Raw genomic sequence first — 25,808 nt, 5'->3', positions numbered from 1 at the left:
GTTGAGAAACTTGTTCAGAGCTCACAGGTTTTGGTAAAGATGCCACATTAACTACTGGTGAATGTGATCAGTGTGAATGAAATCTATTACCTAGGAAGTTTCCATACTAAGTTCTGGCACTTTCCACTGTGCATCAGAATAACATTTACTGCAAAATGCTCTATTCTCTTGTTAAGCATTCAGACTGAACTTTCCTTTTTGGCTCACTAACAGAAGTCTGACCTATTTGCCTTTTGGAGGTATGCCAAGATGAGACTAGCAAGGTGCAAACTGACCTGCTCAGAGGTCACCAGCACTTGAAAAGAAAGGGTGATCAGGTACTACACTTGAGAGGAAAGAACACACCAACTAACTGACTAGGTGGGATTTACATGGATTATCATAGATCAAAATTTTAGAAGGAGTGTCAACATGTCAAATTTTCTTTAAGAGATGGCAAGAAGTTCATCCAAACATTCCAAGGGCTTTATTTAGCATAACACCTTCTGCTCTATGGCTTAAAATGGCTACTACTGCCTCAAAAAAAAAAAAAGCACGTTCTGTCAGATTATTCAAAAGAATTTAACTTTTGGGAGAGATGTTCTCTTAGTCCAAACATTCTTTATGAATCCTGTAGTAGTTTGGCATCTCAGAGCTGGACATGTTTGTTTCAGATTGGCAAGAGACAGTTCACTGCCTCATCTTCTAACCTCACAGTTCACAGCGGTGGATTTTCTCCTGCCTCTACAGATTCTTGATGATACATAGTTTCCTATTCCTCTCTTCTTAATGGAATAAGACCATAAATTCCTAAAATAAGAGTGCACACATCTCACAGCTAATTCACTATTCAGTTATTCTTAGTAGGTACAGGTCATAGCTTCAAAATTTTACTACTTACTGGCAGACATTTGTTTTGTTCCACAGAGGCTTTTCTGGGTGAATTTTCTGAAAGGTTACATTGTATACCATTTGCAAATGATGTTTTAGTGAGTTGAATATTTCTTGTCAGTGACAGGTTTTAGACAAATAAAGGATAACACCTCTAGGAATCTGACACGCTCAAAAAGAAAGCCATGGGACAGAAATCTCCAAATTTGTTACAAATTTGCAAGAGAAGAAAATAGAAATTCTACTGCAACATGAACAGGGATGAATCATTCCATAAAAAATAGCTAACACTGCACTGCATATTGTAGAATGATACACAATTTTTATCAGTAATAATTTTTCCTTCCACGTTAGGCTTGCAGCATTATCCAGAGATGGCCTCACCTTCACTTACGCTGCTACCTGAATAAAGGATGTTTGAGGAAAAGAATACTGATACTGCTAGTTTATAACAAGAGGTTCAGTCTCCAAAGAGTTTATGTCTCAACTTTCATATTTCAAAATATATATTTTTTTTTGTATTTAAACAGTTTTTACATAAATTCAAATTCATTTAGTCAGCTTGTCCTTCACAATAATGTCCTTTGCAATGTTTCATTTTTATATACTAACTTTCTCTCTTATGTTTATTTTAGGTACAGATATATGTTTATGTGCTTATTTATTTATTAATTCAATTTTTAAGCCTTTCATAAATAAAACGTATTTTGCTATTTTTCATAGAAGATTGTGTAAAGGTTCTTTGCTCTTAGTCAGCTATTCTGCTGATATTTTTATGTATTTAAATTTTCTACATCACTTTGCATTATCAAGTAAGCCCATAAAAGACTCCTCAAATAAATAGCAGGGATGCAGTCAGATGGCTTAATCCAACAAAATGACCTCATTCCCATGTCAAGATAGTGTTAAAGCTCTTACTAATGTCTCTGCAATAGTGTTAGGTTAGAGCTGCACCAGATCTTCTTTTAATCTTACAATTCCACAACTAGAGTTCAAAATATTGAAGATGTTTAAGGCAGGGATTTCCTCTTTTATGTCTAATTCAAGCCTTTTTTGTCAGGCACTTTGTTTATTTTGTGGGTATGATGATTTATCACACCCTGCTTACTCTCTTGGGAGAAATCAGAAGCAACAAAGACAACTTTGAGAGATTTTGACTTTTGGAGAACACAGAAAATCATTAATTTTAAATCTAAAGACTACTTATTGATTCTAATGCCTGATAAGCATTCAACACATGCTTTAGGTTTGCTTATATTAACACAATCACTGTTCTAACTTACAAAGGACATTTTCCATGCTCCAGTATATGTGCTATTCAATACTTTGAATGAGTAAACAGGCACAAAGGGCCAAATTTCTTAGCTCCAAACCACATGCCACCGTGAACTGAACCGTAGATTCTGGTATTTGAAGAATTAACAATAGCTTTTGCATTTGACATATTTTGCAATATATCAAAAAACAGATGCTCCAAAACCCAAGATCTTTATATAAGTAAGGCAAGACAACAATCTAGCAGTGTATAGCATTTCCACTAGAGTGAATTACAAATGAGAATATGCTTAGTAAACAGTTGAAACAAATTCTGACTGAGGCTGATGGTGTACAACAAATGAAAGCTAGTCCAGAGCACATGAGACATCTAGAAATATCAGTACTCATTCTGACATTTAAAACCACTCACTGTAGAAGAAACTTGCCGTATACCACAGACAAAGTACATGAACTCTGTCTTCTATAGCAACTTCCATTTGTAACAAGGCTGATGCTGGCTAACCTACTGCAGGTTTCTGCTATGGACTCTGTCCATACTGAAGACCTTCATCTGAGTTTGACCTTTGATCATAAGAGGTGGTCAATAATGTTGAGATGTAGTGCTGCCTTCTCTTGGGGATTCTGGAGGGAAAAGAAGTAGCCACATGTGCAACAGAGGCTACCTAAAAGCTCAATAGCTGAAACATGCTGACACAATATGGTGAGTCAGCTCCTTGCTATGTTTTCTATTCTGGGGGGATACCCACACAGAAAACCAGAAGCAGAAGTGGTGGCAGATGCAATGTGAAATGGACGGGAAAGAAGGAATGAATGGCCACACAATCTCCAAAGCTGAAATCTGTCCTGTAAATGTTTTACAAAGATCACATTTCTCTTTCCTGTCAGCTGCCTCCTACAGTTGCCTCTCCTAGGAGAAACACAACCACACCAACACAATGAAGATGAGGTCTTTTAGCACTTGTTTGAACAAAAAATTATTTTAAAAATAAAGTACTGAGAATAGGATATGTAACTGAAAATACAGTATTGACTGTACATCAGTCACTTGCTCCAAAGTTCCCAGGTACTTAACACAGTCAACAAGTGAGTGAAACATGCACAAGGAATACCTTTTAAAGAAGTGTCTAATGGGTAGTGACTACCTACCACTATTTGCCTTCAACCATTCTAATGACTGCAATAGAAACTTACACTGTACTATCAACATTTTTTCATTTTAACTAAGAGGATTCAACTAATTTTTTCCCAGTCCTCTCCCCTCATCCCACCAGGACAACACTATATCTTTCTGGAGCAAATGGGGAAGCTTATCCTTCTTGAAGGGTAACTCATCAAACTGCACAGTTTTTCAGGTTTGCCTTGGAACTTGAACATCCACAATAAGTATGAACAACTCATTATGATGAAACACTCATTCCTGATGACATTATGCAGCCTTACCTCTCGTCTAAACATGTACCTCTGTCATGAATGGGTCTATCCACTTAAAGACCCTATGACTTTGTAAAGATCATGATCACCCCCATTTGTCTTGCTTTGCTATTTACCCTCCTGGGGATCGCATAGGAGGAAGCAGTGAGCTCAAGTATTGAAAAGTAACTTCTTAGAAATAAACTTATAACTAACTCTTGAACAACAAAGTGTAACAGTCAGATACTAAAATGGAAATGCAGCTCAGTACCCTCTTACATGTAGGATCAGTTAAAAACAGTAACATTTTGATAACTCACCAATCCTGCTGCAAGGAAAACTTTAAATAAGAAGCAAACAGTTCCCCTGGATTTCACATCCCACCTGAATGGGAAACAGAGCAGTGGAAAAAGGCAAAGAAAGTGTTCTTTTCTGATGTGAATCATTCTTTCAATGATCTTGATGCAGTGGAAGGTCTTCTTAGAGTAGTCTTACCTTCCTCATTCTGGACAGAATAAATGGATTGAACAATCTTTCCTGAACCCACCAAACTCCCTGAGAAGATTAAAAGTACTATTGATTTTTTTTTTTTTTTTAAACCCCAACCCTTTGCCAAAGGAATTAGCAATTTAAAAACTGCAAACCTTGATCTAGCCCCAAAACACACAGATGGCAAAGCTGGATAGTTATTGTCGTCCTTCACATTTTGCCATCTTTGTGTTTTTAACACTTCCTAATGAGTCAACAAGTGGTGTTGTTAAATGCAACTACCAGATTTCTGGGGTCTTTCTTCACTAGCATGTTCCAGGTATTACCTATAGTTTCAGACTTCTGAAGACACAAGATTACAAATTTTCTAAAAATATCTCTAATAGGTAATATATATTTTTCAGTTAATAAAGTCTATAAAGAAAATATTAAAAGCAGCACATTTTCTGATATTTTGATATATACAAGTGTACAGAAATATGTACACATACACGGGAGAAAATTTGTACTAGAAATCATCTGGAAAAGGTATTCACTTTGATACTCTAGCACAGTAATAAAACAGTCTGTACAAGGGAGTATTTGGTATATTTCAGCAATGGATTTTTTTACTAGTACAGAAAACAATCTACCTGTAACTTCTTTTTCTTCTATAAAGAGTTTAATAATCATTACACAATTGAAGCAGGATTCCTGTGCAAAGATATGTAACACCATCCACTCAACTTCACAAATGGAAAGAGAGTGACACAGAAATCTTAAAAGATTCACTCAGGTTCACATAGGTTTTTTCTCTGAAGTAGAGCTGAGAATACAACTCAGACATCCAGACTCCTCAATCACAGTTCTAATTCTACATTTATACTCCTTTAAAAAGTGTTAGGCTTTATTTTTCCTCTATCCTCCATACACTTTAAAAATGCATTTTATATATAATATTCTTCTACTGGTATCCATTGTACAAGCACAGAACCAGCCATGACTCAGAGGCCATGGAGAAGACAGGAATGAAGTAGATCATGATGCATGAATTATTTATCTGAAATTATTTTTATTGGGAATTTTGTACAGTACTGTCAACCTCATACTTACAGAAAGAAGTTGCTGTTTCCTAGTCTTTCAGAAACATTATTCTCATTCAGGTACCAGTTAATATTTAGTAATTCACTGTCCTGCTTAAATGGGTCAGATTTTCAGAGCTTCTTATGCACATTTATCTCATCATTGATTGAAATCCAATAACCCTACCCTGTCAATTCTGTGTAGAAATATTTTCTAGCAGGCACATCACTGAATTGTTTTCTGAAGTTGCAGATGAAAAAAAACACTTTTCCCCTCCATTTGGCACATTGTGAAACAGAGCTCAGTACTGTCCTTATGCTAGTAATTTTTAATCACCATCAGACACATGATGGTTTAGAGTTGCAGGGAATCATCTTTGTTAATGCATTAGAATCTGTAAAGCTCTTTCCCTCCTGCTTGTTGATCAGAAGCAGCACTTCTCGAAACAGTTTTAATCAGAAAACACTGAAACAGAAAGTTAAATATTGCCTCTATTATTTCCTAATGCCATCCTTCACAGAGTTAAGTAACCACTAAATGTTGATAATTTTCCTGATGTGACTCTTACTGCTTAGAGTCTATCCTGTTTTAAAATGTCATGCATGTTGCTATTCCTACAGTTTTATCATTTGTCAACAAATCAACTACCTGCTTAGCAGCCCTCATGAGGGATTTAAAATAGCCGCCATGAAAATCCTGTGCATTTACTATTTTTATAACAAACTTGATTGTCACCTATGATATTTCAAAGCTCACTCCTCATATAGACATCATGCTGGAAATTAGATGCAGGGCTTTGCTTTCCATGGAACATTATGCAGAGGCACTCTGGCTAATAAATCTTTGTAGCTAATGCATTCCAGATGGAAGCCATGTCTCACAGATTTAACCTTCCTAAACCCTTCCAAAAATTCCTCCCATCAAAAGCTCTCTGAATGAGATATGTTTGATTGAAATAGGATCATCAATACATGACATCTAAGTAATAGTACAGATGATTACTGCCTGCAGAAAATTGCCATTTCCCTTCACACAAAGATATTGTTTTTGTACAACCATGGGGCATGAAGATGGACCTTATGCATTTTACCAGATAGTTTAAATGCTTTTCCTTAAGTCTTAATGCTTTTAACAGATGCTTTAACGAAAACATCCACTTCTGTCCCTTTAACTTCTGTACATGCGTAACAAATGTTGCTAAAAAGAGGGATCAAGTCTCTCATAGAAGCCGCTAATTAACATCACTGTTTAATCATGTCACCATGTTTAGCCAGTCTACATCATTAGTTTATGTCAGACAGCAGCAGTGAAACATCTAAACACCTACATGTAGATCCTTACAAAATCAGTCATGTGAAGTGGTAAGGTCAGTGTTAGACAAGGCTGCAGTTACTCTCTACTATTTAGAAACCATTACAAATCACCTTGCTAACAGATGAACACAGAATTATTTTAGAATCCTTAGCTTTTCTTGTAAGGTAATTTCTCAGAGACAACTCTCAAATGTAGAGCAATATTTTAATCTCATCTGTGAATCACACAGAATAACCTGAAGTTGTAGCCAGTTATCCGTGGTTCACTATTGGCAGCTTTCTAATGGCAGACTTTATATTGCTTTTACTGTTGAACTTGTGAACTCTACAGTCCTTGGAATGAGGAAAGCAATTTATTAATCAAAGCACAAAACAAAAAGACTAAATCTCACAACAGTCTGAGTGAACATTCATTGTGTGAAAACCTAAGGAAATTGTCAGAACTCAACCAAAATTGATATGGAAAATTTTTAGGTAGCAAAGGTTTTCTTCCTATGTACCAAACCTCTGTAAAAACTAAACTTTGGAAGAATTTAGTGTAAGCTGCAATTACATTTCTTATACAAAAGCACTCCTGGCATGTGTAGTTGCTGTGCAAGTTTGGCTCATAAAAGTACGAGTGACAAGTACAGAAACAATTCTAAATCAGATCGTGTAATTATCTTCTTTTTGTTAAACCTTTAAAATTCTTAAGAGCCCCTTTCTGATGTATGGTTCACTTTGATCCACAGGGTTGTAATCTTCCATTAGAAGTTGATCACACCCAAATATCATTTGCAAGGCTTTCAGATGAGAGTCTAACAATGGACCCCTAACTGCAGAGACGGAGAGAAGATCAAGCACACTTCAACTGGGAAAGCAGCAGGAGTTTTGTATGCAGGCAGACACCTGGGCAAGGTTAGCTGTGCTGTGGCACCATACCACTTCATTCAAAAGGAACCTGATACACTTACGTGTTTGAAAGATAATAAGAAACCACCAATGCTGAAGATCATTTCATTAGTTAGTGTCCTCAACCAAAGGAGAAAGTCAATGTTGGATACATATTTTTATATCAAGGAACTACGCCTACCTGAACTTAATAAGAAGCAGAGGGGAAACTTATTAGGAAGTGGAATACATTTCCTTTTATTGAAGGCAAGTGCTTCTTACTGCCTTAGTCAGACATAATGTCACTCTGCAGAATGTGACTTGTCTTTTTACTTATTCTATCAATCTGAGTCAGCTTCAGCGAAATGGTGCTTCAAAAAGGCAGAAAAAAGAAAGCATTTGTCTGCTTTTGGAGAGGCTCCTTTCAAATGAGATTAGAAAGTTTGGGTCCATTTTTTCATGTCTAATCCTATTATGCTCACTAATAAACTCAGTTTGCCTCAGTGGTTAAAATAAAAGCCGGTGGTTGTCTCCTAAAAAGCACAGATCCTCCTTCAGAAGAATATATTAAACTGTACAACTCAGTATTACATATTCGTACCATCCAAAGGACCATTTTCTAAGATACACTGCTGACTGCACTGTATGGCACAAGTATTGAATAGTTTTAATTGAATGAGAAGACAGTAAACTAATATAGATCTTTGCTACACCTTAAGCCAAATAGAGGGGGTAAAAGGACAACACTATTATTAAGATAAGACAAGCAGATTTTTAGATAAAACTCTGTCTTTGGAACAGTAACTCCTGAAAAAAAAAAAAAAAAAAAACCAGAAACTATAGATACTAAGCTTGCACTCAAGAAAGACCTTTGCTTTTGTGATATCAAAACATCAAGTGGCCTTGAAATATGTACTATACTGAAATTTGGTCTGGAATGTAGTTTATTTTTATCAGCATGTCAGCCTGCTCTCAACAAAAACATTTTTAACTCCAAGCATCTCAGTCATAATCATGGGGTCAAATATACTGCACTCTACAGCAGTTTACAAAAATGTAAGAAATAGCAGAGTACATTTATGGCAACATACAGAGATGAGAAGCTGTTCTAAAAGTTTCCCTTGCATCAGGGAAATACTAATAATTCTCTTCAACACAGACAACAATATTTTCACTAATCATTACCTAACAAGTGGCTCCATATTGGCCTGATGTCATATAACCCACAGCATCTTTAGGCATTTTGCTATAAAAGAGCAAAAGGCTGTTGACATGGGAAAAGGAATTGGGTGTATTGGGTTTATTGCCCCCTTTACTGAAAAGCCAAGTAGAACAGGCTTCTCCATCTAATGAATGCCTTTGATACAAAAAGGGGTCAAGAAAATATTTATATGAAACTAGACACGGAGGTCAGCTGGACCTCTTGACTATCTCAGGAGTACTTAGGAATCCATCATCATAGCAACTAGGTTGTTAGAACTTGACAGAGAAGGGACAGACCACACATCGCAAGCTTGACATTCTCATGAATTGCTAAGCATTTACTGAAACAGGGACACAGGATCTAAGCAGAACTAGTTTTGTGCAAAGAAGAAAACAGGTTGACCCAAGTAGAAATGTACTTCAGGGCCATTTTCCTTCTGATGTTTTTCTTTTCTTCACCTTATCTTTTGTCATGGAAGCCAGAAAGTTCTAGAAGTCTTTTCCTCTAAAGAAGATCAGGATGAGGACCTTTCCTTCATGGTGCTGGGGGGGTCTGCAGTAAGGACTCAGATTGAAATTAAAACAACATATTTGAGCTTTTTTCTCTATTAAATTTCACACACTTGTAATTTAAGTCAAGTTGTTTCATAGCTTCTTTGTATGCTGTCTGTGATAGTCAAGTTGAAATATTGTTACCTCACAAATAGCATCTTTTTGTGACTTAAAACCTCAGGCATAGATTTTCTAGATTTCTTTCTCTTTAGGAATAGCATACAGACCATAAAAATCAGTAACACTTTGGAAACACACTGTGAAACACATTGTACTATCTTCCGCCAAATAACCACATGAAGAATCATGGCCACTGTCATCATTATGGTTTTGGTGTGAAATAGTTTCTCTCATAATCTGTACATATGATGTTTAGGTTTAAAGTCACGTGGTTCCTTGACCATCTTCCTTTTGAAAGTCCACTGTTTTCATGTTAGGAAGAAAGAGAAGTTTGCAATGACAGGACTGGTTCTCCTGGGAGAGTAAAGCAGAGGTGTTGAGGGAACTCCTGAACAATATCTGCTGTTCTGATGGACAGGCATCCATATCAAATAACCCAGCTCACAGAGATATTGTTATGACTACTTTTATGCCAGTTACAAAGATTCAGCATCTAAATGCACAAACATCTATCTTGGGCTCAGAAACTTAGAAGCGGGAATGAGAATGTAAGGGACTGTTGCTTAAAATCAGAAGGACCTTTAAGATTATCTGTCCTCTTTTAAAGCAGATTTCCAAGATTTAAGTTTCAAGAAGGCAATGAAGCACACGACGTGATAATGTACATGCATCACATGAAATGTGATAACTTCTATACAAACCCTGCAAAACTATATTTAGATTATAGGAGAAATTCTCTGTCTCTGCCTGCAACTCTTATCAGTTCATTAGGAATCACATTTTTTTTTTTTTTAAGAGCTCATACTGAGGTCTACTGAAAATCCATCCACCTACTTTGATGCTTAATTGGAAACAGAGTTTTTACAAAAAGTTACTTCATCCTGCTAAAACTTTTATACTGATAAATGAGAAAGGTATTCTAATGTAAGAACAATCAACAAGTTAGGCCATAGACCCATCTAATCCTTTACTGTTTCCATGATAGTGGGGAAAAGCAGACACACAGGGAAGATGGTTACACATTCTTTGAATACGCTCCCAACTATCCGTGGCTCAGGTGTTTCCTGAGACAGAGATAGTTTCTGTGCTCCTTAAAAAGAGCCAACATCATCAGCAAGGAATGGCTAAAATGGGAAAAATAACACTGGAAATCCATTTATTCTCAATTAGCTGGAGCAGGGACAATGTCAAAATGGTTAAATCATAGTTTTTCCAGCTCCTGGCTGCCTCACAGTTACACTAACAGTCACATTCCTGATGAAGTTGACTATATTAAAAAAAAATTGTCTAATCTTCTTTCTTCTGTTCTGGATGGAGGATACGGAACAACAACAAAATCAATAAACTTTACCTCCCTGTCCTTCTCTCAGTGAACAAGATGGACTGCCAACTTCCTTGCACACACACCCTGACTGGTGTAATTTGAGGTCGCTATCCAGATTACTTCCCTCATTTATCGTCTTTCAGTTGGAATCTCTTTCCTGCCAATAAATAAGTGAGAACTTCTAGGATAACATGGAACACAATTGCTCTTCCTGTGAGAGCAGACGCTCAGAAAAGCAGAGCACAGCAGTCACGGCACTGATGTATTTATTTTAATCACTGACCTTCGTAGTCTCTTAGTACTCGTCATATTCAGAACAGACTTTGTCCTTTGTAGAGATAGGCTGGCAATGGTGTTTACCTGATGAAGGATCTATGAGCAGAATCACATGGACTGTGATTTCCACAAAACAATCTGTGATATGCTAGTGTTTGAAGCAGGACTTGGGGAAAAAGGTGATCAGTGAAGCATAAAAGTGCAATTAAGTCTAAATGAATGGGAGTTCTTTCTCCTAGGCCTTGGCAGACTACAGCACATTTCTTACTGCAATCTTATATTTACTTTGGCTTTAAAATGTATTAATCCATGTACCAATTGAATAATCAAATAGTCCAGATCATGTATATAAAAAATTGCAATTACAAGATTCAAAATAATGGACTAGCTTCTATGTAAGATAAGACTGAATACACTAGATCTGAATTTTGAAATAAAATGAAGTTGGAAAAAGGTGGGACTGTACTAAATTACAAGGGGTCTGAAGAAGATAAGGGTAAGCAGGCATGTTCTTTGCTTCTCCCTTTCACTGCCTCACCCATCCCCCCCGAACTCTTGGAGGCAACCAAGGAAGTCAAATAGAAGCAAGTTTAAACAAAATAAAATATTTTTTCAAATAGTGCACAGTTATAATGACTTATTACCATGGAAGATGAAGAGGCCAAAGTCCCAGCCAAATCTGAAAAGAATTCTTAAACTCGGCAAAGAGAAATTTAAAAATCCACAAAAGTATGGGTATCTTATTTGGCTCAGAAAATCCTTAAAGTGCAGACAGACAAAGCCAGGAGGAAAATGCTATTACATGCTTGCCTTACTCTAATGTTTTCCCCCGTGGATTTCCTAGGTATTTCCTAGTGGCTGCTGTCAAAGATGGGACACTAGGGTAGGTGAATCTTTTGTCTTACCCAGTAGGACCACTCATCTGCCTTGTCACAAACTTGGACCCTCAGTAACTCTGTGTATAGCAACACACAGAATACAGATCTGGTATACAAAAGGTTATACATGCAGTTCACACATATCAGAAACTGATCATAATTAGAGTACTTGTTAACCCTGGGGGGAAATTTATGTCCTAATTCCCCAAAGTTAACTTAAAGATCAAAGGAAACATCCTACATGGTTTACCTTATTGCTCATTTAAACTTATTTATACAAGCATATACTGTTACATAGAAACTATTACACTGTAGTATGCTATGACATGTTTTCTTTGACTACTGTAGCTTGGCATTCAGTTTCTGATGGATGGAGAATTCCTTTTTAATTTGTTTAAATTTTCTGGTTGTAAGAAAACAGATGATTTGAAGCTCATGCTTGCCCACATCTAAATAAAATAACTAAATTATTGTCTGTATTTCAGTACTTCTGGAACTCATGAAATGTGTACGGGAAGAGAGTGCCGTTCTGATGACACAGGGAAAAGAAGAGAAGAAAGAAAAGAAAAAAGAAGTCAGTGTGGGATCCTGTGCTCTGCATTAGAAAGCAGGAAACATGGATATTACTTCTGGATTCTATCCCTGGTTTACTGGACTAAAAGTCCCAAGAAGCAGCAGTACAATCACAGCCTTTAATCGAAAGCCAGTTGAGGTCAATGGGAGTATCTTCATTAGTTTCAATGGGTTTGGATCAGACCCTTAAGCTTTGTGAAGTAACTGCTTGCAATGTCATTCAACATCACCACTCTGACCACTTTAGGAGCCACACAGGCAAATTCATAGTAAAATTCACTCTCATTTCTTAACTGAAGAAAAATTATGGCAATGCTTGTAATATTGTTGGCAGGTAAAAGACAGTAGCAGTGGTAGTAGTGCGTGTGGATGTTTATAACTGTTAACCAAAAGCAGAAACAGTTGCAGTGAAATAACTTTCTACCAAAAAATCACGAAAGAAGAAAGGTACATTTGTATGTTATTTGACTCTTTTGGCAGTTAACCAACCAACTTGGTAAAGAGTATTCTCCTTTAATTTTAAATATGAATGTTTGAAATACACAAAGGCATCAATTGGAAAACAAAACAAACCAAACCAAACCAAAAAACAAAACTGAAAGCAAACCCCAAACAAAAACCTCAATCAAGAAAAAAAATTCTATGTAATGTGACTATGCTAAAACACTTAATTTTAAAATCTTTGTTTTTAACTTGAGATACTTTGAGGCAACCATTATCTTTCCAAGATGGCTGCAGTGACTTAGAATTAGTTAGTGATCTCAGTCAGCTTTATAGCAGACAAACAGATCATTAAATCCAACAACATATATGTATCACAATATGCTGATGTACTTCAGAGCTTCAAAACATGTTTCAAACAACCTACATTGTAAGTGTAAGAAACCAAATGTAATTTTGTAATGTAAGTGGCTTATGCTTTCTTTAATGACAAACTTTTGAGTAAATCTATCTTATATATAGGTTTATTTGTGGTGCACGTGTGCACAGACACACAAGTACTACATATCAAGCCAGGCTGTCCAGCAGAGGGCTCCTTTGAAACAGAATGTGAAAAAGCAGGCAAACTCTTTCAAATGTACAGACAATACGGAGATTACACAAGTAGTATGCATGCTAAGGCCCATAATTTATTTTAGCAAGTCACCAACATACAAATGGTGCATTGATGCAACAATTTGAGGTCCTTTTTAAAAAATGAAATGCTTTCATGAAACCCATCGGATAAAAATGTGGGAAACAAATGTATTTTCTTTAAAAACTACTCTAATCTTCACATTTTCCTTCATTAGGACATTTTGTATTTATTAAGAATAATCAGTCTAACTGTATTAATTTTCCATAAAAATCTGTATAAAGCAACATGTACAACTTGAAGAGACACTATCTAATTATTGATCAGGCACTTCTGTACACAATACTAAGCCCAAAGAGAAATGGCATTTAACAAGGTTTTTTCTGCTTTTCTTTCATGAAAAATATAGAAACAGAGAAGTGGGAAGCATCACAGACCATCATATTTGCTTCTGTCCCATACAGCTGTATTTTAGAATCCACTCACAATCAACTTCCATTTTGTGATAATTTGGTGATAGTGCTAGTCTGCAAAAATCTTTTGATTTGCCTTCCAGAACTAGGAAATGCTACTGTGACATTGAGTGGCCTGTCTATTTTTTTGCAGTTTCTATTTTGCCATTTCTGCTCACTTTAACTTATTCCTTTGGCATTCCCAAGAAATAGAATAACAACGTGTTAGTTACAAAGAAAGAAAAAGAAGCCATTGAAAAGAGTAAGTTAATCTGATCTTTCATATTAGTAGATGATTAAATTACCAATATATCAATGTTTGAAATGTCTACAACAAATTTACACAATCTATTTTTTTCTCAGATTCTAGATGTCTGCATTTTTTTTTTTCAAACTTGGTAGTGATAAGTGAAAATATAAAAAGGGAAAGAAATGATTCTGAAGTCAGTTATGCTTCCAAAGTCCCATCACATAATCAGAATATTCAAGTGTTAAAGGTCAAATGTCAATGAACCTTAAAAATACAAGCCATTTTCCGTTTCTTCCATTATATAACGTTCTTACTTTTTCAGAAGTTCTATCACATATATGCCTACAGGTGAATAAGGGCAGGATTATGAGGGAGATCCTAAAGAATATCCATATACATGCTACAGCTGAATACGCCTCCCATTCCACTCAGCTACTGTATCCATTAGAAATACAAAAGAAGAGTCAAAATACAGCATGATTCTCTTTTCTTTTAAATATGTGCTGATATGACTGATTCTGCATGCCTCACTGTCAATGACAAAAATTTCCCATGACTGCAACAATGCATGATCGGGACTCAAAAGTGTCCTCTGTGGACAATTCCAAAAATCCATTTGAGAAAATTTTGTAGTTATTACAGAAGAATATACATAACAAAGGACCACGAGCAACCTTGTACAGTTTACTGCATGAAGCAGACAGAATGTGGGTGACTACTGTGCAGATATGTATTTTCTGGAATCACAGAACCTAGAAATAGAAAACTTTCTTATCCACGTTGCTGCTGCTGAATGACTAATAGGACTGAAGAGGTTGTTATGTGGCTCTCAAGAAACTAGTTGAGGAAGGGGGGAATTTGGCCATCCTGATGATCTCTATATATTCTGTCCTGCAGGATTTTGACCCATACACATTTCTGCATTACACAATCCATCTGCTACTATCTGTGCCCTTTGCCAGCTCTGCCCCACACAGCCACAGCCAAAGCTACAGCTGGTCTTTGAATGGAATATAATTTTGTAGAACTTAGAAAATAGCCTTATTGTAATATGAGCTTCACAAAAATAAGTAAAAATGAAAGAATGTGGAAAGTGAACTTTTATCTTTACTACAGACTTACAAATTGCATAAATATGCTATATTTTCTTCCATATGAATATCACATTCTGGTATTTATGTTGCAACTAACCAGACAACATTTGCTAATAACAGCTACTTTTAATACAACATATCAAAATGCTTAACCCCTTGGCTTGCCGGGCAGTTTAGAAGCTCCTACTGTGATGTTTTTGTTCTCACATATGCGCCAGTAAAGGCTGTCACGCTCCTCATTAAATAAACAGACATACATGCCAATTAATAATTTAATTTACAGGGAGAATCTTGACATAGAGCTAGGAGGTGAATTGCTAGCACCTCCTGAATTGTCTCATCTTAAAATAGCAAGCAAACAGGTTTTAGTCCCACTTCCAAAGTTATGCCACTGTAATGACATCAGAATATCAGCAGATTGTTAGTTCTCTATTTGACTGTCATGGTGAAAGTTGTCCATTACGATGTACAGTCATATAAATAAAGGCATGGGCCTTAAAATAAAGCCATACCTTTCAAGTTTGCAGGTACCTCATTTTTTTATGGTTCTAAGTTTTGGCAGGATTATGTTTGACATCTGTATTTGAAGCATGCTTTATAGCTTTTCTATTTGGATTAATATCATTGTTTTAATATTCCAAATACAACACTACTGTTACTATTTTGAAAAGCATTTTTTCCCTTGAAATATTCACCTGAATATGCAAACGTGCTTCTATTTTTCTGTTATTCTCTAGCAGCATAGAACATTTCTGACATTTGGTTTGGGAGGAGTCCCTTGAAATTCAAATGGTGCTTTAGGAAGGGACAGATATCTCTTCTTGATGCAAACAGTTGGCTAACAGCATCAAAATTATTTCTCCATGAGAAGCAGATATACAGATGCTTCTAATGGAAATATCTGGATCATTTCTTCACTTCTAATTTGGGTATAACATTGCCAAGTCTCCCTGCATAACATTCCTGTTATCTTGCCTTTCTTCCTCATCTACTCAAGCAGAACTTTGTCAAAGCTCCCATCACCATGTGTCTCAACTTCTGACATCCCTTCTTTTACCATCCTGCAAATAGCATCTACCTTGTCTATTTATTAAAAAATGATATTAAAATTATGTATTTCCTGGGTCAGTACCCTCTTATATTATGATTACTGCCACTTTCTCTTTGTTACACTTTTCTTACTAAATTGGGTAAAAGATACTTTTCCAGGTACTATCTTGCCTATTTGCTCTCTCTTACTTCATATAGGAATATTGTTCTTCTACTCCTGTTCCACAAATCATAGTACTTTTGATATATGAAAATTATCCATGTAAAACTCTATGCAATTTTACTGCTGCACCTCATGCAAAACAGCTGTCCCCAATCAGCCACAATGCCATTATCCATCTTTACTTCAAATCCCTATTTGAAAGTGTCCTCTACTAATGAAGTTACAATAAAATCCACAATAGATGGGAAAGTTGAATGTTTCATTGAAATCTAAAGAGAAGTGATTTCTGCAATAAACATTTCTGCTTAGAATCACTGAGAGGTGATGGGCTTCTCAAGAAATTTTAGGGAGCAGTCCTGTTAAACTTACAGACCACTGATGAAGTTGCTTGCTATGGGTGTACTGTTCCAAACAATACATTTCTTATCTTCATCCAAACTCTATATTGATAAGAGAGATATAAATTTGTGATGGTACGACATTCCTTTTCCTCTCATCTCATTTATTTTTTCTCTCTCGTGTAGTTCTATGGAAGGAAAGCTTGTGAACTATCCATGATGTCAAACCTTGTATCCACACAGGAAAACTACACCTTTTGATTTAAAGTTATTGTTTGACTGACAAGGTCTGTACATTTGGCTTCTCTAGCCAAGGCTGTGTTAATAGCACAAAACTTCTAAACAAAAAGTCTAGAAAAGCATCACTGAATCATCTGTCTTTTCTGTCCCAATGTTCTCTTCATTATCTGTAATTATAAGCAAGCAATAAGGCTTCTAGTTTAAAAAGTAAAAAAACAATGGGACACTTACCTCAGGCATATTCCTGGCCCCCTTCCCCAGTTCTTGATGACTACTGTCACTTAGAGCAGATTCACATCATGCAATGCTCACAATGTTCCTGCCTTTCTGGATTCCCTCTCCATAGTACTCCTCCCATTGTTGCCCCTATCAAAACTAGCAACTGCTATAATTTTATAGTGAGATCAGCTAGTTTAGGAAAGAAGCTCAAGGATATATCAGTATCAACATGTAGCCATTTACTGTATTCAAGAAAGTGCCTATGTCAAATTTGTAAGTATTTTTTTTAATAGAGAAGAAAATATACTCCTAGTGCATTAGCTTTTCAAAGCACATCTAGGATAATCAAGAGAATGGAACAACAGAAAAAAACTAACATGGTTTAAAAAATTTCCATAGCATATAATCCTTTAATAAAGAACACAATAAAAGCTGGAAACATTCACAAGTTCCAGAGATAATATAAATGTTATTTTAAATACCAAACTCTGCCCTCAATTACATCCAAGCAAAATCAGATCAGATTTTAGTTGTGGGTAAGCACTGCATGTTGCCCATTGCAAAAGCAATTCCCTTCTGTTTCAGTGAGCTGTTTAGTTTTGTTATGAAGAAGTGAATTTAGAAGGGAGAAGCACTATTTGCTCATTTTCTGTATATAGTCTGATTTTACCAACAAAGTAATGCAACATGGAAGTGCGATTATTTAAACCAGCACTTCACTACACAGAGGGCTGTTCAATGCATTGCTCTTGCCAGGCTTGTCACAATGACTGACATTTTCTAATATTGAACTGGAAATAATATGGATATTTAATACGGCAGACTTTACATCAAGTAGAAGAAAGTGCTATTGTTTATCAGCAATCTACTTCTGATGGCATATATCTATATAGACATAATTATTGCTGTGATGAAACATGATTATCGAATAATGGAATAAACACATCTGTACAATATTTGCAATGTTTCATATCAATGGGTTTTAAAATCTTGCAAATCCTATTCTTAACCATTTTCTATGCTTTTCACTTGAATTTTGACTAAAATTTACCTTTTAGATCTGTTACGCCACTCATGAATTTTTTACAATATCCATCTGTGCATTGCAATCTCTATTCTCCATGGCTCCACATTGTTTTGGCTAACTAACAGGCCCATATGTTGCCGTAATGTATTTCCGCACAATGTTTGTGCTTTTGGAAAATTAAAAAAAAAAGAAACCACAGGGAAAAACCACAGGCCTAAATAAGCTATAAGGAGCATCCACATACAGTTAGACTGTCTTTACTGAGTCTGGAGACATTATGATTCTGCTGCGACAAGCAGCATTTGTCTTCATTTTGTCTGACTGTCCTCATGTGTTATTATTAGTGGCTGTCAGGCAGCAGCAGAAAAAAAAATAGCATCACTTGACTAAGAACTTGAATGCATAAATGCAATAACTACACACTGGTAGCTGAGGAGAGGATGTCTGTTAAGATGGTCTAAATGCAAAAACCCGCCTATAATTACATTTAAAAGGGAAAAAAAACACATATCTGGCAAAACATAAGCATCCCTCCTCCCTTCTGCTTGCATAGCTAAATTAGGAACTAATTATAAATACAACTGAGCAGCATCTGAAGAAGTTGCTTTGAGAATGTCCTTTCAGAATGTCAGTTTAGTTTAATAGCAAGAAAACAAATCTGTTGGAATATTCACATCCAGTCATGTTTTACTGATAACGTTGATAAATATGAACATTTTAAAGATGATTTTCTTATCATACAGAAGTTCACACTGAAATGTATTGAACACTTTTAAAGCCCAATGCACAAAATGTAGTCTCTGGTTCGGAGGTGCTCAGAATGAAGTTCCTTTATCATAAATTTTTCATTTGTAACATACAGTAAGTAATAATAATAAACTGAACATCTTTTATACAGCATAAAAGAGTACATCCAGAATTTTATGCTCTAAGAGGGAGAAACCATAGGCTTTCAACCTGAGATATGTACGGACTGTTTAAAAGCAGATATAAGTTTATGATATTCTTATCTTTAAAGCGATAAATTATTTCTCTAAGAGTACATCCACAGAAAGGTTTGCAGCAAATACAAAATTCATCCGTGGAGTCCCATAATTTAAGGATTAATAATCAAATGAGTGCCATTACAAAGAACATTTTGCCTTCAGCAATTAAAAAAAAAAAACAAACACAAAAAACCAACCAAATCAACGGTGGGTCCTACTGCAGTCAACTATTTCTATTGCAAGAAAGCAAGCAAACAAGTCATAACAGGAATCAAAATGAAATACTGTGCAGCAGATAGTACTGACAACAATTGCCCATGAGCAGCCTTCAATGACACACATAGCTACCAGGAATTTTGCCAGTAACTAAAAGATTTGGTGGCAGATCACTGTTCATATTAGCTCGGAAAAGATGCACTCCCTGCTTCTCCTGTTTGTCTGTTTTTATTCTAGGTCCATGGATAACTGCCAAGTTCCAGTTTTCAAAGTGAACCTTCACTTTCAGCTCTATTCATCTGGAAGCCTTCTACTATTTTTCTCCTTTAAAACTTAACTCTCTAGCAGATCCAGAGGTGTGAGCTGAAAGGGGAGCTCTATCTTACAGTTTTATCATCAGTGGTTCAATCACTGGATTTTCTAATCTTGGTGAGATTTTATACAAAGTTCAACTCACTGCCCTTCACTTACGTATGTCACAAAAGCTGTTCACCTTCACAAAGTACATATACTAAATGGAAATACACTGGAAAACTGATGCAGCCAGAGACTGATTTGCTCAGGAAACACAAGAAGTCCGATGTGAAGCCGAAAAGCACAATCCAAATTCCTGAATTCCAATCCAGTTTTCTAAGCATGAATTCGTGGGACATCACACATACTGAACAGTTATGCATAAACTTAGCTTTATGAATCAGGAAGTGCAAACATATTGTCACAGCTTTTTCTCCTATTAGCACTGCAAATCCCAGAGCTGGGTCAGGAAAAGGAAAAGAGGCAAAACTGTGTTGGGATGGGCAGCACTTTGGCCTATTTTCAGCAAAATGATGAAATTATTTCCAAAAGTAAAATATATATGATTGTTGTTGATACAGAACTGAGACAGATAATACCTTGAGCCTAAATTCTGTGTTTTAACTGAGTTGACAAAACTTTTATTTAACTAAAGAAGGAAAAAAGTTTCAACAAAATAAATGAGAAACAGCCATGGAACCCTACATGGCCATATTTACAGAGTTATTTTTCTGAACCACACTGAGGTAATTGCACAAGATTATACTACACAGAGCCATAAAACTGTATCCAATCTTTAACAGAAGCAGCCTCTTTGTGCCATGTACAGGAGACAGGAACAATCACTCTCATATTTCCTATTTACCAAAAATGCCCTTGCATTCTTTGTTTTTCCTTCCTGATATCACACAAACCACTAGTGAACTACACTCAAGATAAAGACCAAAACAGACTTTAAAATGAAGGAGAAATTGATTTGTCAATTTTGGGCAAGGATAGTTAAAAGAAAAAACGACATTTAAAATGACAGAAAAGCTGAGGCTGTTGAAAGAAGTAAAAATTAAATTAATGTCCACCTAACAATTAAGAACTCCATGTATTAGCCTCATGATTAAAATTAAAGTGAAACTACGAATACTCTCGCTAAGAACTCTGTTTTGTGATGTCGACCATGCAGCATAAGATATCAAGACTCAAACTGCATTTCAAATTCCTAAACACTGGATAGCATAGACACGTACTAATCTCTTTTGGGTTTCTCCCATGTCAGGCAAACCCTCACTTCAGTTACTTCTGGAATACGTTTGGATGAATGAAATGGACTTAGCCTTTCCTTGGCCACATGTGGTATAACTGGTATACTTCTGTCAATTAAATGTCCTGTGCCCTTATTCTCTAGGACATAAACAGCTTCATTCTGTATCCTTCCATATAGTTTTAATATGAGTTTATGGGATTTTCAGATTTAGCTCATCCCTCCATAATTCAGTAGCTGTTCCAAATTAATTGCATGCTTGGGTATAGTTATTTCTCATCAAGGGGGTTTCATTCCTGTAAGGTTTGAAAGTCAGGTTTCACCCACTCGTCTAGAATAAAAGCATTCACACATGTAGACAATCAGGAGCAATTAATATGGAACATATCCATGTGCAGACAAGCAATGTAGTATCACAGTATAAAAAGAAAGCTCTTTCTGTGACATTTAGGGCTGCATCACAATACTTAGCTGCTCCATAGCAAGTACAGATTGGAAACCTGCGTGAGTTTGGCCACATTTGTTATATTTTAATAGCAGAAAACAGTTCACAGGACTGTATGTCTTATTATAATTTTTTAATTGCTGAGACTTGCAGAGTCTTCTGAAGCAAGTATAAGCAGTAATGGGTTAATAAATTAATTAATATGCATGAACTTTTTTTTTTTTTAATTTTGTTTCTCTGTATTGATGTTTGCCTGCAACAGTAGCAGAAAAAGGGACTAGTACCTCACAACTTGGTCTATTCTCCAGTCATTAACATCTGAACTACATAACAAAGCACTATAAACTATTTGATGTTATCTAAGCTATTTTGTTCTGTTTTTTTTTTTTTTTTTTTTTTAGCAGAGGTGGATTTTATATTGCATCTCACTCAGATCTACAGGGTGCGGAAGCATGCAGCTTCATCTTTCAGTGCCTTCCAAGAGGCTCCATTCTTCAACCCCCTGCACTCCCTCTATTTCCACAAGGCCTTGCAATGGACTCTTGTATCACAGTCAAACGTGCTCTTTTCTGAAGGGAGCGCTCAGCATTTCAAGCTAAGCCAGAAAGCAGCTCTAATATTTCATTATTCCATACTGCAGGAGAGGTTGCACTTAGTGTCTGACAGAGTACAATACTTCTCAAACTCCTCAATCAGTTAAGTATTGCGTATTAGAAATCTTATACTCTTCTTGTGAAGAGCTGGAAAGAAATCTCAATAATGTAACCCTGTAAGAGTCTTTAGATTTTTTTTCTTCTGCATGATTTATTTTACTCACTGAGAAGGACAATGAGCATTTAAGGCATTTTTACATTAATTACTAAATCACAGATATTCTTAAATTCTTCTCACTGGTCTCCTGTTCTTCCCTCTACTTCTTCCTTCCTGTTCAGTTTTCTAAAAATTTTTTATAGCCTTGCAAAAATGTACAGATCAGCTTCCTTTAGAATAACTAAGTATAGTTCTTCTGTAGTTTATACTATTTTCACATGGATTCAGTACAAATCACCCTTCATTATAATCTGTACAATTTTTAGATCCTTATAGAAATTCTCTTCTGTCTTTACACTTTCAACATTGTGCCTTCACTTTTCTTCACAACTGTTAAAAATTACCAAGATCTTTAGATTATATGGTTAGGTTGATGTGGTCTGAGCCCAGGGGACAACTGAGCACCATGCAGCTGCTCACTCACCCATTCACCCTCAGGAATGGGGAGGAGAAAATACAACAAAAGGCTCAGGAATTGAGACAAGAACAGGAAGAGATGACTGGGCATACAGAACCACATTCAGATGGCATACCTGCTCCTAATATTTTCTGTTGGCTAAGCATTTCTGAAGGCCAAGAGGTCTGGATGGGGACAGAAAATCCAAGCCAAAAAGCCCTCAATGGCATTTGGGCCAAACATTATATCAGGCTCTCATTACATTATCACCACATCACAGCATTGGGTTGAGGACACTCTTAGATATGTTGGAGAAGAAAAGGAAGAAATTCAGGGGTAAGTCCTGTACCAGATAAATTGCTGAGCATTAAAGGTAGCTAAGAGATGCCAGTGTTTGAAACTGTAAAATGTTACGATCAGACACATCAAGTTTTCTAACATTCACCTTTCATCCAAAGCCACCAGAGGTAGTAAGGCAACATTTAAAGTACAGGAAAGTTTCAGAGAGCTATGTCAATGTTGAGTGACAAATCATAATTTCAAAAATAAGCCTTAGTCAGTGGAGATGTGCTTGGCTGAGAGACTCCAGAAGAGCAGCTCTATGCTGGAAGGCTCCTACGACTCTGAGAAGAAGCTGAAAGTGGGAAGAACACAGTTCCCAATGCCTTGGAATTGACATCGTCTGACCATTTTACAGGAGTGCGAATGCAAACAGCAAAATCTCATGTGTGACAGCAATGTGGCAAATGAAAAAGACTCGCAAAGGCTGGAAATCTCCCTAGAGGAATTTCCACATACTATTTTTCAGTTGCACAAATGTCAACTTGTTTTCTGATTAAACCAATGTCTACCTAAGCAGAGACAGTCACTCAAGTCAAAGCTCAGAAAAAGTACTAAGCATAAATTCAGAAAGACTAAGGGTGAATTACATACCTTGCCACAAAACATAATGAGCAAAGCTATGGGCAATTGAGCTTTGTGAATATCACAGGGCTGAGGACAAGGGAAATCTCATTCTGACGTGATGAAAACTTCCAAACACTAAACAAATATGACCAATCAGGTATATAAACCTTTCCCTCCATCTTTTTCACTTTTTAGAACAAGTCTATAGCCAAACTTGAAATGTAACAGAAACCAGCATATGTATGAACTGAAATACAATCATGATCAAAATTCACAGGCAACAGCAAAGAAAACAAAAACTACCCTCAGTCCTGCATAAGAACTACAAGACATCTCATTCTGAAGGATCTTATTTTTGGCATGCACTGAAAAGACACTTCCAGAGTGCAAATCTGAGACAAATATTTCATGAAGAAATATATGAGATTTAGCTACTGATTTGGGGGGGTTGTTTTAGAACAGATGAACATAGACGTCATTTTGAATTAGAAAACAGATTAAAGATTAAATATAGTACCAACAGTGACAAGTACACTCGGACGTTAGCTTATATGGATTTAAGAGCCATTGCCAAATAAATCCCGTAGGCTTATTTCTAACAGTGTAGGATTATTATTCAGTTCCATTTTTGAGACTCTAGGTGTTCATTTTATTTACCTAATGCATATGTGGAATAGTGTGCTCATCTAAACTCAGCTGAGTACACAGAGGAGAGATGCTCTCCTACAGCCGTCTGAGAACATCAGGTTATTGATAACTCAGGGACAACTGTCACTGTAGCATTTGATGAATAGACAGCCTGATGCAAGAAATTTACAGAAGTGAAGGTAATGATTTCTCTGTGTGTAAACTCTCTGTGTGCATAGTGTCACAGAGTAGTAAGAGAAGTAATGTAAAGATGGGGAGAATCACAACCCTTTGTGAAATGTTTCAAGCAAACGCTGGAGTATCAGGAATTTGAGCTGACTTGAGAGTCATGTAAATAGTGTCAGCTTATAAAAACAAGGTGATTCCCTGGATAGGAGAATACCTGTACAGCGTCAAAGCTCCCATGCGTATGTAAACATTCTGTGTAAATATTTGGTTGAAGGTTTCACTATAGTGAGCTTTTGCTGTCCCAGAGTGTGGGCGTTGTCTAGAAACCTGAGATCAGGAATGACATGATCTCATCTCCCATTACTTAGATAACTGCATTTGATGCATGCCTCAGGGAAATTGAAATGATCTTGGCAGAGGATAAAACAGAGGATTCAAATGTGCTCTTTAACTGATGATCTGGACTTTGAGAATGAAGTCCCATCTGATTTCAAATAGACTTCTAAATATCAGAGAGGAGTTGACAGAAATAAGAGAGTTCAAGGAACCGCAGATGCAGTTAGTGTCAAGCTATTTAAGTTTGGGTTTAAGAGGTTTTTCAGTGGATTCTATTTGTTTGCAATTTAGAGGCTTCTGCAGCTGAGGGTATAGGATCGTGTCATTTCACATGAGTTACAAGCCGTTAAAAGGAACAGGCATCAGTTTGGATATTTTTCTGGAGCGTTTCACATGCATTCCACAGGCCAAAGGTAAGGCACAGCTCATAAAACTGTACAGCACATGATGTTCTTATCAAGGCGGATACATTTTGGAGGCTACTTCCATTGCTTATGGTCTGCCAGAGAATACAAACATGTCTTTCATATATAATGAAATGAGTTGTATTTTTAGAAGATTGTCTAATAGTCCTGATTTTGTTCTGTAAGGTGAGACTGTTAAAGGAGAACAGGGTGGCCTTTTGGTCAGACAGTATAAAAGGTGTTCAGCAATTAACAGGCAGACAGCAGAATCCGGAACAGTGATTTAATTATAAAGAGTTTTTGTCCTAAGGTGTTTGATCCTCCACATATCTTTCAGGACCAAGCACGTGCTTAGGATTGTAATCAAGTGGTTAATGTTCACACTCACTTACTTTTAGTGTTCTGGCTTTAGTATTCTGGCTTCTGAAGACAGTAACCAATGCTGCCAACAATATGGCATCATCAGTTATTAAAACCAATTTAAGAAACTTGAGGCCAGCAACACAAATGGTTGAACCTGCAAAAAGATGTCTAGTCTCAGTGCCAAACACCATTTTGTTTCCATGATCATTTTCAGAAGCTGCTTGACTTTGTCATTAGCTCCAAAAGCAGCAGGGGCTAGAGTTCCACTCAGAGGCTAACAGAATAGCTGTCCATCCGATCTAAGGTCTAGATTGTGCTAAGAATTGAAAAACCATTTCAGAAAAAGTGATTAAAAAATTGACAGTATCAGATTACTCCAAATATGGTAGGTAATACAAAAGCTATGTCTTTATATAAAAGCTTGACTGAAAATAATTTAAAAATTATTTAATAT

At 36.3% G+C, this 25,808-nt stretch overlaps 1 protein-coding gene across 8 annotated transcripts in view; it reads right to left on the bottom strand.

Moving 5' to 3' along the window:
* NPAS3 (neuronal PAS domain protein 3) overlaps window positions 1-25,808 on the bottom strand; it is a 615,710-nt gene that overhangs the window by 248,811 nt on the left and 341,091 nt on the right. The window lies entirely within an intron of this gene.

This window comes from Tyto alba, unplaced genomic scaffold, assembly GCF_018691265.1.
Source record: "Tyto alba isolate M040663 unplaced genomic scaffold, T.alba_DEE_v4.0 Super-Scaffold_18, whole genome shotgun sequence".
Taxonomy (NCBI): Eukaryota; Metazoa; Chordata; class Aves; order Strigiformes; family Tytonidae; genus Tyto; species Tyto alba.
This window is presented reverse-complemented; position numbering and strand designations above follow the sequence as displayed.